At 35.3% G+C, this 14,714-nt stretch overlaps 1 pseudogene; it reads left to right on the top strand.

Annotated features, from left to right (window-relative positions):
• The first annotated feature begins 5,643 nt into the window (after positions 1 to 5,643).
• Positions 5,644 to 5,906, top strand: LOC142441260 (small nuclear ribonucleoprotein G pseudogene; annotated as a pseudogene).
• The last annotated feature ends 8,808 nt before the right edge of the window (positions 5,907 to 14,714 follow it).

Below are 14,714 nucleotides of genomic sequence, written 5' to 3'. Positions count from 1 at the left end.
ATGCAGAGGGTGACAAATGGCAACATAGCGGTCATAGGACATGACCACAAGGAGAAAAAATTCTGTGGCTCCAAATAAGAGAAACAGGAAAACCTGAGTCACACATTCCCTGAGAGAAATCACTTTACTGTCCATCAGAGAATTTAAAACCGATTTGGGGACAGTTACTGAAATACAGCAAAAATCTAGCAAGGATAAGTTGGCTATAAAGAAGTACATTGGGAAATGAAGGTGCATGTCTGTTATAATGACAGTAATAGTTAGAAGATTTCCAGCCGTGGATCCCAGATAAATCAGTAGGAAAAGCAGACCTTGCAAGACTTGGAGCTCCCGGAAGCTAGTGATGTCCATGAGGAGGAATTCTGTGATGATGGTGAGGTTGCCCATGTCTGCTAACACATTCTTCTCTCCTTAAAATTAAATGATAAAATTATACCACCTACCAAAATGGATATTCTGACTATCCTCATAAGAAATTGCATCTCTGACAAAATTCAGTCTACTGTTTTTAAATAATTGTTTTATATGGTAAATTAATAAGGAAAGTAACAAATTTTAGTAAAGTATAAAATGAAGCTTCTCCGTATAGTAAGCACAAATTAATGAAATTATAACTGTCTACATGAACTATTTTCTAATTCATTAGAAAGCAAAATATAAATCACTAAAATTGTAAAAAAAAAAAAACCATATCTGAGCACCACACTTGATGTTTTATCTTCTGTCTGTTAATATCGTTAACCGTCATAAAATTCATTGATGTAAAGCCCACCCAACCCAGTGGATTTATTTTAATCCCTTCAATAAAAATTCTCTCTAGAAGATTATTCTTTGTCATAGTTGCATATTTTTTCTACACCCTCAACAGTGATGTGTCTGATGTTCAGTGATGCTCATTCAATTTTAATATATTCTGTGCACTCATTATATCTTTAAATCCTCAGGGAAAGCTATTAATTATAGCTTCCTGAAAAGATTAAGGCCCATCAATGGCCTTTTGGTCATATGTATAAGAACCAAACCATTGAGATTAATTAGAGTTATTTATGTGAATTTTTAGAGATAACATTTTAGTAGATTTTTTTGTAAAACATGAGAGGACCAAGCTTGCAAAATAAATTCTAGGTCCAAATTCTTATCTTTTGATGATAGGATTAAGCATTCTTAGGGAATATAGGATAAGTTGTAGAGTTTTATAAATGAAAATACTGATTGAATATATTGAGCATGTGTGTAAGAAAGGCTTATGAAGGGAGAATTGATGTACTCACTTCAGTCAAATACACCATCATTATCTGAATCAACTTCACAGTTGATTATTAATGGTAAATCACAAGCAATAAATTTGAAAGGTAACAGCAATAGAATGAAATATATTGTCTATTATTGAATTAAAGCTACTAATAAAAAATTTAGACCAATCCCTGACTGATGCTTTTGAGAAGGTAGTAAAAGAAGTAGTAAATGGTCTCTAGCCTGAGATGGCCCTGAGGTTTCCAAACAAGGTTTGAGTAGACACTAGATGGTGCCTGGCAATCAGTAAATACAGGACCGGGAATACAAAGGCTTGCCTTCAGATAAGCAGCCATCTGAGTAAAGCATCTACTAAATTCATATGGAAAAGTCACATTAGGCCGTGTGATCCAAGGATTGTAAATAATAAAATCTGAACATAAAGAAGGGGGTGGCGTCAGATTTGATATTGAAGATCTGGTTTGCTGAAGGCCATAGAAGACAGTGGAAGCCAAATTCCATTTGCAGAGTCATTACACAGATTAAGTTTCCAGTGAATCTCCTCTGACCAGCCTTGCTATCATGAAGAGTACATTGGAAAGTGGATTCTGGCAGGTACTTTTGTTGTTGTTGGGCCCATCTGTTTGATTCAGACCCATAGTCATATTAGGCACAGAGGAATGAACCCTACCTTGATCTTTGCCATCCTCACAATTATTCCTACACTTGAGCCCCTTGTTGTAGCCACTGAGTCAGTCCAACTCCTTGACGGCTGTCCTCTTTTTCATTGCCACACCACTTTACCAAACATGATGTATTCTCCAAGGATGGATCGTTGCTGAGAACCTATTCAGAGTGTGTAAGACAAAGTGTCAACATCCTTTCTCTGAGCAGCACTGTGGCAGTGCTCCTTTCCAGGTACAACTCTTTCTCCTTTAGCAGTCCATGAGACTTCAACATTCTTTGCCAGCACCACAGTACAAACATTTCTTCTTTTGATCTTCTTTATTTAGTGTCCAACTTTCACATATTCATGGGACAGTTGAAAATATCATGATTTTGATCAAGTGCATTTTAGCGCTCAAAGTAATATCATGGCCTTTCAATACTCTAAATAGATCTTAATAGGTAATCTGAAAAAAATTCACATGTGCAAAATAAATAGCTTTTCTTAAGTTTTCGCTGAAAATCATAAGTTATTAATTAATGTTGATACTTAAGAATAAAGATGTTCTGTAGCCACAAGGCTTCAACTTATACTTAATGTGAATGAGCAAAGAAGTAACTGAGTGCTCTATGGGTGCTCCATAATGGCATCATACACAGTCTTTCAAGATCTGTTGAAAATTCTTGCTCCAGTGAAATTATTCAGCAGGAACACAGATTGAATCTTTTTGTTTTAAGGAAGAAAATTTTACATAGTTTTTATTCACCTTGGAAAGATTTGGTACTCTCATTTGCTTATTAATTATGTTTATTAACTTTAAGCTTTTTATCACACTAAGGTGCCTGGACAGGTAGGTGTTACACATTGTGGATCACATGGTCTGCAGTTCAAAACCACCTGAAGGTCCACAGTAGAAAGTCTGGGATTTCTACTCTTGTAAACCGTCTTGGAAACCCACCTGTGTTTGCTGTGTGTCAGCATTGCCTCGATGTCAGTGAATTTTTTTTCTTGTTATGACAACAGCTTTTCTTAACTTCTTATATATAGTTTTTGTGAAGTTCATTGTTACACTAAATGTTTAATTGTAATTAATAATTAAATGTGTAATATTTATTAATACAAATTCTAATAATATCCTCTATTTTACCTCTACAGCTACCAATGTTCATTGAAATGGCTACACAGAACTCAGGTAAATCCATGATTTAAATGTCTATTATTGAAGTTTCCACATAGAAATGCCAATGAGAAATACCAAGGGAAATAGTTTTTCAGGATATGTTACAACATTCTTTAAGATCTGCTGACAAATCCCCAAGGCAGCATACCATTCAACTGTAAGGGTCAACGGGAAGCTGTCCTGTTCAAGTTCCCTACAGGAGCAAAACTGGGTGAGTAAACTCAGTCCCATAATTAAATGCACAGAAGATCCCTTCTCCTTTTAGCCTCAATCAAAAGGCACTCTGGTCTACTTAAGAGAGCTAGGCAGCCCAACTTTCCCAATCAAATACCGAGATGTATTCCATTCCACAAGCCAGCCTACAGGACAAAATCATTCCCTTTTACTTGGTGCTGGTTAGGGAAGCCCAGAAATCGATTCTATGCTCTGCCTCTTTGTCCTGTTTCTGCTGTTTGTGTTCTAGCTGTTTCTGGATACAGTGTTCACAGGACTTGCTCCACTGCAGGCTCTTCTAGAAATGAGATCTCTCCTAGTGCTTCTAGAGGGCTCATTTTAAACACAGCAGAATGTCATTCCATGGTATCCTGTTCAAAATTACTCACATGTGAATAATATCATATTCACTGCCGTCAACCCACAACCACCATTCTTCCTAATTCCATGTAGGAAAAGGTAATTTGTTCAGAGTTAGAGACTTTTTTCTGGAAGACTTACATTAAAAAATTTACTACTGTTGCATTGCTTAGTTATAGTCTCTAAGTAGAATCTACTCTCTATTTGTCGCAGTCTGTCAGTTTGTCATAGTATGGTGAATTTTGTGTGGCTGTAATGCTAGAAGCAATGTCACTGATATATTACATGTCAGCACGGTCACCCAAAGTACACATGTTCCAGTGGAGCTTCCAGAATAAGAAAAGACAATGAAGAAGAAAGTTGCTGCAAAAGTTTGCTAATTATCAACTCTTGGAATGTGTGAAGTAAGAATCTAGGAAAATGTATAGTCATCAAAATGAAATGAAATATATCAAGATGGCTATTCTAGGCATTAGGGAGCTGAAAGGACTGGTATTGGCCAGTTTGAATCAGAAACAAAATATGATATACTATGCAGGAGATGGCATTATATAGAGGAATGACATAGTATTCATTGTCAAAGGACACTATAATATCAATCTTGAAGTAAAATGTGGCCTGTGATATATATTCCTGCCTCAAGGATATGCAATCAATACAACTATTATTCAAATGTATGTACCAACCAAAAAGCTAGTGAAGAACTCATTGAAGAATTCAGTAGACTTGAGGGTGGAATTAATGAAACATACAATTAAGGTGCATTGATAATGATTGGGAGATGGACAAAGATAAAAAGGAGCAGGAGTTGGAAAATTGAAACTTGGTGGTAGAAATGAAGGTGGAGGTCACCTGATTGAATTAAGGGTGGTCAAAGATGTCTTCATAGCAAACATCCTTTTTCAACAACACAAACAGTAACTTTACGTAAGCACCTCTACAGATGAAATGTGAGATGATGGAAAAGTTTAATCCCAACAGCTAAAACTAGACCAGGAGTAGGCACTTTAACAATTGGTCACATTTGAGTTTAGGTTGAAAAAAAGTAAAACAAGTACATGAAAGCAAAATTTAAACTTTAGTTTATCTCAGCTGAATTTTGAGAACATCTGAATAAGTGATTTATTGCACAAAAACGAAACAAAAAAAACCCCTAAACCCCTAATGGCAGAAGACATTTCTTAAGAAAGAGAAAAGGTAAGAAGTCTATCTTGACCAATAATTTTTATGCTTGAAGGAGAAATATTTTTATTTTAGGAGTCATTGCATTTATGTTCCTGGCAGTGGTGGAATAATTTGGAGAAGGATATCAATAATGATTCATATAATCAGGAGTATAATCAATGGCACTGAATTTTACATACATAATTTGTAGAATTGGAGAGTTTTCTTGTGCAATTTTTGCCACTTTAGAAAAACATAATAATGCAAATAACAATGAGTACAAGGAAGAAGAAAATATTCTAGAATTGAATGTGGTAGTAATTGTATAATCTTTCTTGGTATGATTGAATTTTTGAATTTATGACATGTGCATGAAGTCCTAAAAAACTGTTAAAAATGGAGAGATCATTAAATGGATAAGATATGAATAAAAATCAAAGTGGATGTTAGAGGAGAGTCTTAAACTTACACCCAATCAAAGACAAGCCATGGAAAATGGTATAAATGGTGAAGTCAAAGAACTAAAAAAAAAAAAAGTCAAAGGGCACATGAGAAGACAAAGTAAACTGTTATAACTAAATATGAAAAACACTAGAAATAGAAAACAAAAAGGAAGAGCACGTCCAGGATGTTTTAACTGTAAAAACTGAAGAAAAATTAAAGCCTTGTGATGCACCCTTGGAAGATATGAGGAAGGGAATATTGAGTGATGCAGGAAACATTAAAAGAAGATGGAAAAACACACAGTCACTGTACCAAAAAGACCTAGTCAACAGTGCGCAATATCTTGCTCAGCATCTGAGCAAAAACAATGGTCTTGGCTGAACCTCCTGAGAAGGCACAATGAGCAAAGCTCATCCGCCCGAGTTGAAAAAATTCATGGACAAGAAGTTATCATTGAAATTAAATGGTGGCAGGCATGTCCAAGGGATACTTCGGGGATTTGATCCCTTTAGGAATCTTGTGATAGATGAATGTGTGGAGATGGCAACTAGTGGACAACAGAACAATATTGGAATGGTTGGGATAAGAGGCAACAGGATCATCATGTTAGAGGCCTTGGAGCGAGTATAATGGCTACGTTCCATAGTCGACATCAGTCGTTTCCACGCACCCCGCTTTCCAAAGGACCAGTTTACTACAGTGTAAAAATGAGGCTATGTACATTTTTCATGTTCAATTTTTTTGTTAAATAAAACTTTTATAATAGTTAAAAAAACCAATGGTCTTAAGGAAAACGATTAAGGGGAACTGAAAGCATTAGCTTAAAAACAAGGCTCTAAATATTTTAGAAAATACCAACGGAAATGTTCAATAAGTTTATGAAGTGCTGAAAGAATATATTCGCTTGTGACAAGACATTTGCAAGACATGTACTTGTCCAACTTACTAAAGAGATCCCTATTTGTACATATTCAAAAGAGGGTGACCCATAGAATTCTCACCATCGGGAACAACATTATCAAAATACATGCATTAAAATTTTGCTTAAGATCATGCAAAAATTGTTGCAGCAATATATCGGCAGGGAGCTGCTAGAGAATCAAGTCAGATTTAGCACATATGGAAAAATTAAAGCGTTACTACTGTCAGATGATCATGGCTGAACGCAGAGAAGACCAAACACATGTTAATTTGCATTTTATTGACTATGGCCAGGCATTTGACTGTGCGTATCCTAACAAAATAGGGATGTCATCAAGTGTAGGGAAACATTGTCCTATTTCCCCATGGGAGAGTTACTTGGGTGTAAAGACTGGTTAAACCTTGAGTGGGTGACTGTTTGCAGGTTTCAGGAACTTGGCACAGACAGTGAGTGATAAGAGGATTCCTTGTTGCAACGACAGGGTTCTCCCTTAGGTCAGAATGTGATCATGTTTGTCAGTTATCAACCATGAGAACATTTTAAGCCTGGAATTGTTGTGCCCTAATGAATGTCCTGCATTTGAGTGTGTCAATTTCCTCATTTGCATCCTCCTTTGGTGTGCTCACAAAAACTGGCCAGTGGAGAAGTTAAGGCGGTTTTCTCTCCCTTGAGTATCTCTTCCTTTCCCTCATAAGTCAGTCTCCTGATTGCAGATCACTTCAATGTACACATATGGAATGTGTACACTCAGCCAGCGGTAGTTGTGTGACCAGAACAAGGAAATAGTGTGTGGTAGTTATATAATCTGGTGTTATTTGGGGCTTTAGAGGATTAAGAAGTCTGTAAATCCATTTATAGGCAACAAGGCCTCGTGTAGATATGGTCTTTTCCTGAGGATTCTTGGAATGCCTACATTTCTTCCTTGGATCCACCATGTTCTCTCTAGGCGTACTTCCTGTGAGATATTTCTGAGGAGAAGCCACAAAGAGCTACCCTGATGCAGCCAGAACCCTGGGAGCTGGAGGAACCACCCCCACTGGATCCACAGGACTTCCCACCTACTGGCCTGTGATCTTCCTGCATTTGGAGGAATTGCATGTGTTTCATAAGAGTGAAGGGGAAATTATAGATTAGTGTCAGATATATGGCCTAATATCAGCCTTTTGGACTTGGTCTGCACTAGGTACAGTTTTTTTCTCAATATTTAATTGCTCTTTATATATATATATATATATATATATATATATATAGAGAGAGAGAGAGAGAGAGAGAGAGACAGAGAGAGAGAGAGAGCAATTAAATATTGTTATTGTTATACAAAAATGAGTGTGTCCATGAAACTTTATTTATTCTACCCAGAGAAACAAAGAGTGCATGATTTAAAATTAGGAAATATATAGTTCATAATTGTATCTTGTCACCATATTTATTTAATCTGTATGTTGAGTCAATCATTACAGAAACTGTGTTAAATATATAAGAATATTGGCATAAAAAAAGAATATTGGCATCATGATTGCAGGAAGGGTTATTCATACCCTTAAATCACAGATCCCATAAATTTGCTTCTGAAAATGAGGAGAACTTGAAGCACTTGTTAATAAAGATCAAGGACTACAATCTTCATTATGGATTACAACTTTATATAAAGAAGGTCAAAATGCTCACACTGGACTTTTCAAATATATTTATCTTGCTTGCATCCATAATCAATGGTCCCGGAAACAGCAGTCAAGAGATTCATAGCACTGGGAAATCTGTTGCCTAGGGCCTCTGCAGGTTATTGTAAGGCAGGCTGTTACTTTCATGTACCACTATCACTAGCCCTGGTATTTTCAAATGCTTTATATACATGTGAAAGTTGACTTTGAACAGAGAACACTGAAACGGAGTTTATGCATTTGAATTTTGGTGCTGGCAAAGAAGATTGAAAGTACCAAGGACTAACAGAAGGAGACATAAATCTGTTTTATAAGAAATATGTGCAGAGTGTTCCTGAGAGGCACGGATGGCAAGACTTAAGGTTACATAGTTAGGATATGTTGTCAGGAGAGATGATTTCCTGATGAAGTGTGTGCTTGATAAAGTCGAGGAATAGTTAAAAAGAAGACCCTCAGGAGATGTATTGACAAATTGGTTGCAAGGATAAGGACAATTGAGAGGATGGCACAGGACCAGTAGGATTTTGTTCAGGTGTGCATAAAGCCACTGTGGGTTAGAGATGAATGGATGGCACATGACAAAAATAGTTTCTTCAAGAAGCTCTGGCAGTTTGTGAGTTATACCATGGGCCATTACCCAAAGGTCAGCTGTTTGAAACTAGAAGGCTCTTCAGGGGAGAGAGAAGCCTTTTAGCTCTTGTAAAATATTAAATTGTTGGAAACCCAAACAAAAAGTTATATCCTGTCCTATAGACATACAATTTGCAAGCACTAACTTGATGTTAATCAAATATTATTCACACTCATCTGCAGACTAACACTACTAAAAAATGTTCTGCTTCCATTTAATATGAGCTATTATTTGTAACTCCAGTTCGTTTGTTTGTTTTGTTTTTTATCCCTACATAGGTGTTGCTGTTTCTTTTCTGTGCCATCCAGTTGGTTCTATCTCAAAGTACCACATTTGACCCCAGAACAAAACAACACCAAGTCTTGCACCATTCTCACCATTGTCGTCATATGTGAACCAATTGTTGCGGCCATTGTGTCAGTCTATTTCATTGAATATCATCATCTCTTTCACTGTCTCTCTACTATACCAAGTACGATACATAGCCTACATCCAGTCACCTCTGTCTCTCTCCAGAGCATGTTAAGCTTCATGATTAGTTAACTTTATAGAGACTAGAGTGAGGAAAGGTGTTTTATTTGAAATTATTTGATTTTATTCTGCTCATTTTTAACAGGAACATAATAGAATATAGAGGATTCATAAAATTAATTCAGTTGACTATAATTATTATGACTTAAGTTCTATATTGAGTTAGGCACACAAAATTATATTCAATGAAATAATATTTAGAATTGTGGGTAATATTGCTTATTTCTGAAATATATCGAGTATATTAATACAAACCTACTCATAATATTGGTAATATGGTCTCAGTTGATCTCTTTTCATTTTTGATATTGATGACCAATAGTTCTTTAATATACTCTTTGGAAAAGCGTTTTGGAAAGAAAATCCAGGGAACCACTGTTGGCATCCTGCAACACTAGACTAGATTCTCACAGCAGTATTTTGTGATGCGCTCATTCTGAACCTTTCTGAAAGGTTCCTTCACTGCTTCCTACTGCAGCGCTAACTCAAGTGGGCTGCACGAAGCCCCGGTCCTCACTCCATCAACATTCCTCAGTCGTAAAATGGGAAATAATTTGTATACTTTTGTTCCCAAATATAATTTAGTACCATCTTTAGAGGAGTCTAAATGTCAAAGAAAATTGATTGTTATTCAGATGTTACTGTGGTTGTAAGGTGACAGAAAGTTGCACATGACTCTTAGAAACCATATATGCCATTGAATAAAACACTTGCATAATGGAGCCAATTATTTCATCCACTGTGTTAATCCATCTCACTGACGTTCTCTTCTTTTTCACTGATGCTCTACTTTTCCAGGCATGATGTCCATCCCAGGAAATGGTCTCCAAAATGCATATGCTGAAGTTTTGTCATCTTTTTTCCTAAGGAGCATTCTGTTTGTACTTTCAAGATACATCAGTTTGTTTTGGGGGAAGCTGTGGTCCTATCAATATTCCACATCAGTATCATAACTCAAAGTCCACAATTCTTATCCAGTTTTCCTGGTTAACTATGCACCTTCACACCCACCCACACACACACACACACACACACACACACATACACATACACACCCACCCACACACACACACACACACATACACATACACACCCCCCCCCCCACACACACACACTAGGAATTGGATAAACAGCTATGAATGGAAAAAGGGATCACCATAAGTGCAAGTGAAAAATCTGTATTATTATTTTGTTTTAAATTAATATGCAGTAGAGATTCATAACAATAATTTAAAAGATAGAAAATCAGAAAATAGAGATACACTAAACATTTCATGTTGGCATTAACTTTTTCTATTGGTAAAAATTCTTTAAATGATATCTCAACCCAGAAAATTCACTTAAATATTTTTATTTGCTGTTCAAATAAATTTGTCCTTACATAGAGGATTATGTCTCATACTCCAAATATACAACGAATACACAAAGAATATAAATGTAGATATATATTAAATCAATAAATATAATCACAACTCAATATAGAGACTACAAAGTATTTTGAAAGAGAATTTCCACATTACTAACTCAGAAAACAATCTCTAAAACTCAAACTCACTGCCTGTAGAGTCAAGTCCATCTCATAGAGACACTGTGAGACAGTGATTAACTGTTCCGTGGGTTTTCAAGAGTGCAATTCTGTACAGGAGAGAAAACCTCATTTTTCTTCCAATCTGATTCATTAGTCACTGGGAAAATTCAGCATAGACAAATTTAACACAGATTTCACATCAGAATGTCAATAGTTAGACAGCTGGAATTTACCTTGCTTTCACAGAAAATGTAAGTAAGTATGAGAATGATAAATACTAATGTGAATCCGCATGTGTGATAAAGATTGTATATAAATTTAGCAAACTGAGATTTAGAATGATTTATGCATACCTGGATTAAGACACAGTAAATAAAATGCATCGTTAAAAGAGCCAGTTCAACTTTACTGATCCATTTGAATTAGACAAAACAAAATAAAATCTATACTGGTTCCATTTATTATAATTAGTTAAAACACTCGGAAAATATGCACAGATATCCATATTGGGAATATAATTTAATCCTATGTAACAGTTATATTAATAGGAGAACTCCCTGTGTGATTTGTAAGTAGATATTCTTATACTGATTGTGACTAGTTTTTCAATTCAAGATTTTATTAGTTCCAGTTTACCAACATCGGAAAAATAAAGGAAATAATGACAACTTTTAAAACTATGCATAACTTCTCTCAAGTTTTAGGATAAAGCTGCTTAAATAAATGCCCGGCTGGGATACAATAAACAGACATTCTAAAGATGATTCTTAAAGATATTACTATAGGAGAGTCAATATAGGAATCATGGATACCATAATAAATTGAACTTTCTAATTATAGCTCTCATTTCTACCAGCTTGTACTAGCTGTCAGATATTTACATTAACAAAAAATGCAAGCTATTTGAATCCTTATTAGTATCTAATCTAGGCATCATCAAAGAATTATTTGCTTTTATTATACAACTTTGTCAAAAGTATGTGTCCATTAATAGGTTTCTATATGCGTGTTACATCTCTTTTCCCCATGAATGTCAATCAGTAATCTGTCTCCCTAGTGTGTACACTAAATATTTTTTTATTATTTCCAGTATTAAATTTTACATTGGAAATGTTGAACTTTAATCTCCATTGAGAATACTGAAATGAATAGAGTTTCTTGCTGATGTGTTTCTCTCTGTAGTTAACTAAAAAAAAAGTAACATAAACGGAACATACAACTCAGGCATATTGAAATATATATGTATGTTAGACAAGGTTATCTTGGGAAACAAAACCAGGACACTTATGATTTTATATATATTTATGTAAACATATATATATATATATATATATATATCATAAGAAATAAACAGTTACTTAATCTATAGAGCAGCACAAATGGCTCAGGACAACTCACTTCCTTGAGACAGCTAATACCATGGCAGTCTGTCAGCTCCGAAGGACAGCCTGGTAGTCCCTTGTAGGGCATTTAAGCCTATCTGAGCACCAGCAGAAAACAGCAAGGCAGGTTACCAACAGTCAGCTGTTGTCAGCAAGATGACAGAGTCTGACAGACCCTTGCTCAAGCGATGTATACTCTAGTAGTGAGACAAATCAGGTCTTAAAGGAACCTCAAACTACACAAGCAAATTCCATGGGTTAAGTGTCCCACAAGTTTTATAGCTCACAAGTTGAGTGCAGAGAACCAGGTAAGGCCACACATGGTCTGATTATCAAAGAACAAAAGACAAGAAAGACAAGGCTCACTGAGCCATTTACATCTCTGACTTTCAATTAATCTCACCTGTGTTAATATTCCGGGTTGACACAATAAACCTATCTATCATAATAGAAACATACAAAGTGGGCTTATTGAAAAAAATCACAAATTAAATATACTATCAAACAAATATGATGCAACACAAAGTATAACATTGAAAAAAATATTTCTATAGAAAGCAACCAACCATCTTGGTAGACAAAAAAAAAGATGAAATAAAAATATAAAGAATGTCAATAAGTATTTCACTTAAAACCTATATAGATATATATGAATAAAATGCAAACTAAAACAATCACAATAAGTACATTTTGACTCACAGTTACCAGAAAGAGTTTTTGAGATTTCAAATCATTATGTGAGCAGCTAGTCTTATCATTCAGGTGTGTTTGAACCAACTCAAATTGTGGTGAGCAGTCTAAGACTTACCAGACGGTACCACCATGTAAGTTGAACAAGAACATGAAGTTTTGGGTGAGTGAGTTTAAATTAAAGAGAGTGAAACAACTTGAGCAAAAATTACTACAATGTAGAAACAAAGTGAAAATATCAGACAAATATCAATGAATGTGATATGTAGAAATAGTTAACTTATAGCATACTTGGATGTGTATATTATTTAAATTAACATTAAAACAGTTAAAATATTCTGAGTTTTCGTCCAAACTTTATCAAACAATTGTAGAAAATAAGAGAGTATGATTTAATGCCCTAGTATTTTTGTTCATTATACTATCCATCCAATATTTAACATATAATAGTTAATATTTGCAAAAGTGTGTACTAGTAATAATAATTATTGAATTCAAGCGAACCTTTTCCCAAGTAATTAAGTACTGCTTATTTATATACTACCTACGTTTCTCAAATAGCAAAATGTCTCAAATTTTTAACTTTACTTGAATGTCAAATTTAAAGTCTATGTGATTGAAAGGTTATTTCCAGTCAATCAGAGAAGTACACAAACACAGAGCAGAACAAAAAATGTTAGAGGAACTTGGAATACCGAGAAAACATTCTGCCAAGAGCACTCTTGATTTCCTTATTCCTCAGGCTAAAGATAATTGGATTCACAAAGGCAGGCACTGTGGAGTAGAACACAGATGCAAGAAGGTTTTGAACACTTGAAACATTTGGGTTAATGCCGAAAGCATCAAATATCGCAGAGATAATAAACAAAATAACTGTAGCTAGCTGTGGGGAACAAGTGGATACGGCTTTGTTTCGGGCTTCCATCGAATTCATCCGGAGCACAGTAGAAAATATCTTAACATAGGAGGTGAATAAGACAACAAAACAGATTAAGACAAAGCCAGAACTGACTGCAAGAGCCACTGTTTCAGAAAACTGCACAGACGGGGATGAAATGCTCAGTATTTGAGGAAGGTCACAGAAAAACTGGTGAATGATATTGGATTTTGTGAAGGGCAGCCTGAACATGGTGCCTGTATGGATTGCTGAATACACCAGCCCACTGGCCCACGTGCCACTCGAGATCTGTGTGCACAGCCGTGGGGTCATGATGAGCTGATAATGCAGAGGGTGACAAATGGCAACATAGCGGTCATAAGACATCACCACAAGGAGAAAAAATTCTGTGGCTCCAAATAAGATAAACAGGAAAACCTGAGTCACACATTCCCTGAGAGAAATCACTTTACTATCCATCAGAGAATTTAAAACCGATTTGGGGACAGTTACTGAAATACAGCAAAAATCTAGCAAGGATAAGTTGGCTATAAAGAAGTACATTGGGAAATGAAGGTGCGTGTCTGTTATAATGACAGTAAGAGTTAGAAGATTTCCAGCCATGGATCCCAGATAAATCAGTAGGAAAAGCAGACCTTGCAAGACTTGGAGCTCCCGAGAGCTTGTGATGTCCATGAGGAGGAATTCTGTGATGATGGTGAGGTTGCCCATGTCTGCTAACACACCCTTCTCCCTCTGGAATGAAATGATAAAATTATGCAACTGACCAAAATGGATATTCTCAGTATTCTCATAAGAAATCACAAATCTGACAAAATTTAGTCAACTGTTTTTAAATAATTGTTTTTATGGTAAATAAATAAGAAAAACAATAAATATTAGTAAATAATAAAATGACATTCTCCATATAGTACACATAAATTAATGTACATATATCTACTTATATTGACTTCTTTGTAATTCATTACAAACAAAAATATAAATCACTAAATTTATAAAAAAGAGCCATATCTGAGTACCACACTTGAAGTTTTATATTTTCTCTATCAATATTGTTATCTCTCATAAAATTCACTGATGTAAAGCCCAACCCAATGGGTTTCAATCCCTCCATAGAAAATTCTCTTTACAAGATTATTCTTTATCAAAATGGCATATTTTTTCTAAACCCTAAGAAGTGATGTGTCTGATGTTCAGTGATGGCTATTCT

The sequence above is a fragment of the Tenrec ecaudatus genome, chromosome 2, assembly GCF_050624435.1.
Source record: "Tenrec ecaudatus isolate mTenEca1 chromosome 2, mTenEca1.hap1, whole genome shotgun sequence".
NCBI lineage: Eukaryota > Metazoa > Chordata > Mammalia > Afrosoricida > Tenrecidae > Tenrec > Tenrec ecaudatus.
The sequence above is the reverse complement of the archived record's forward strand: the minus strand, read 5'-3'. Positions and strand labels throughout refer to the sequence as shown.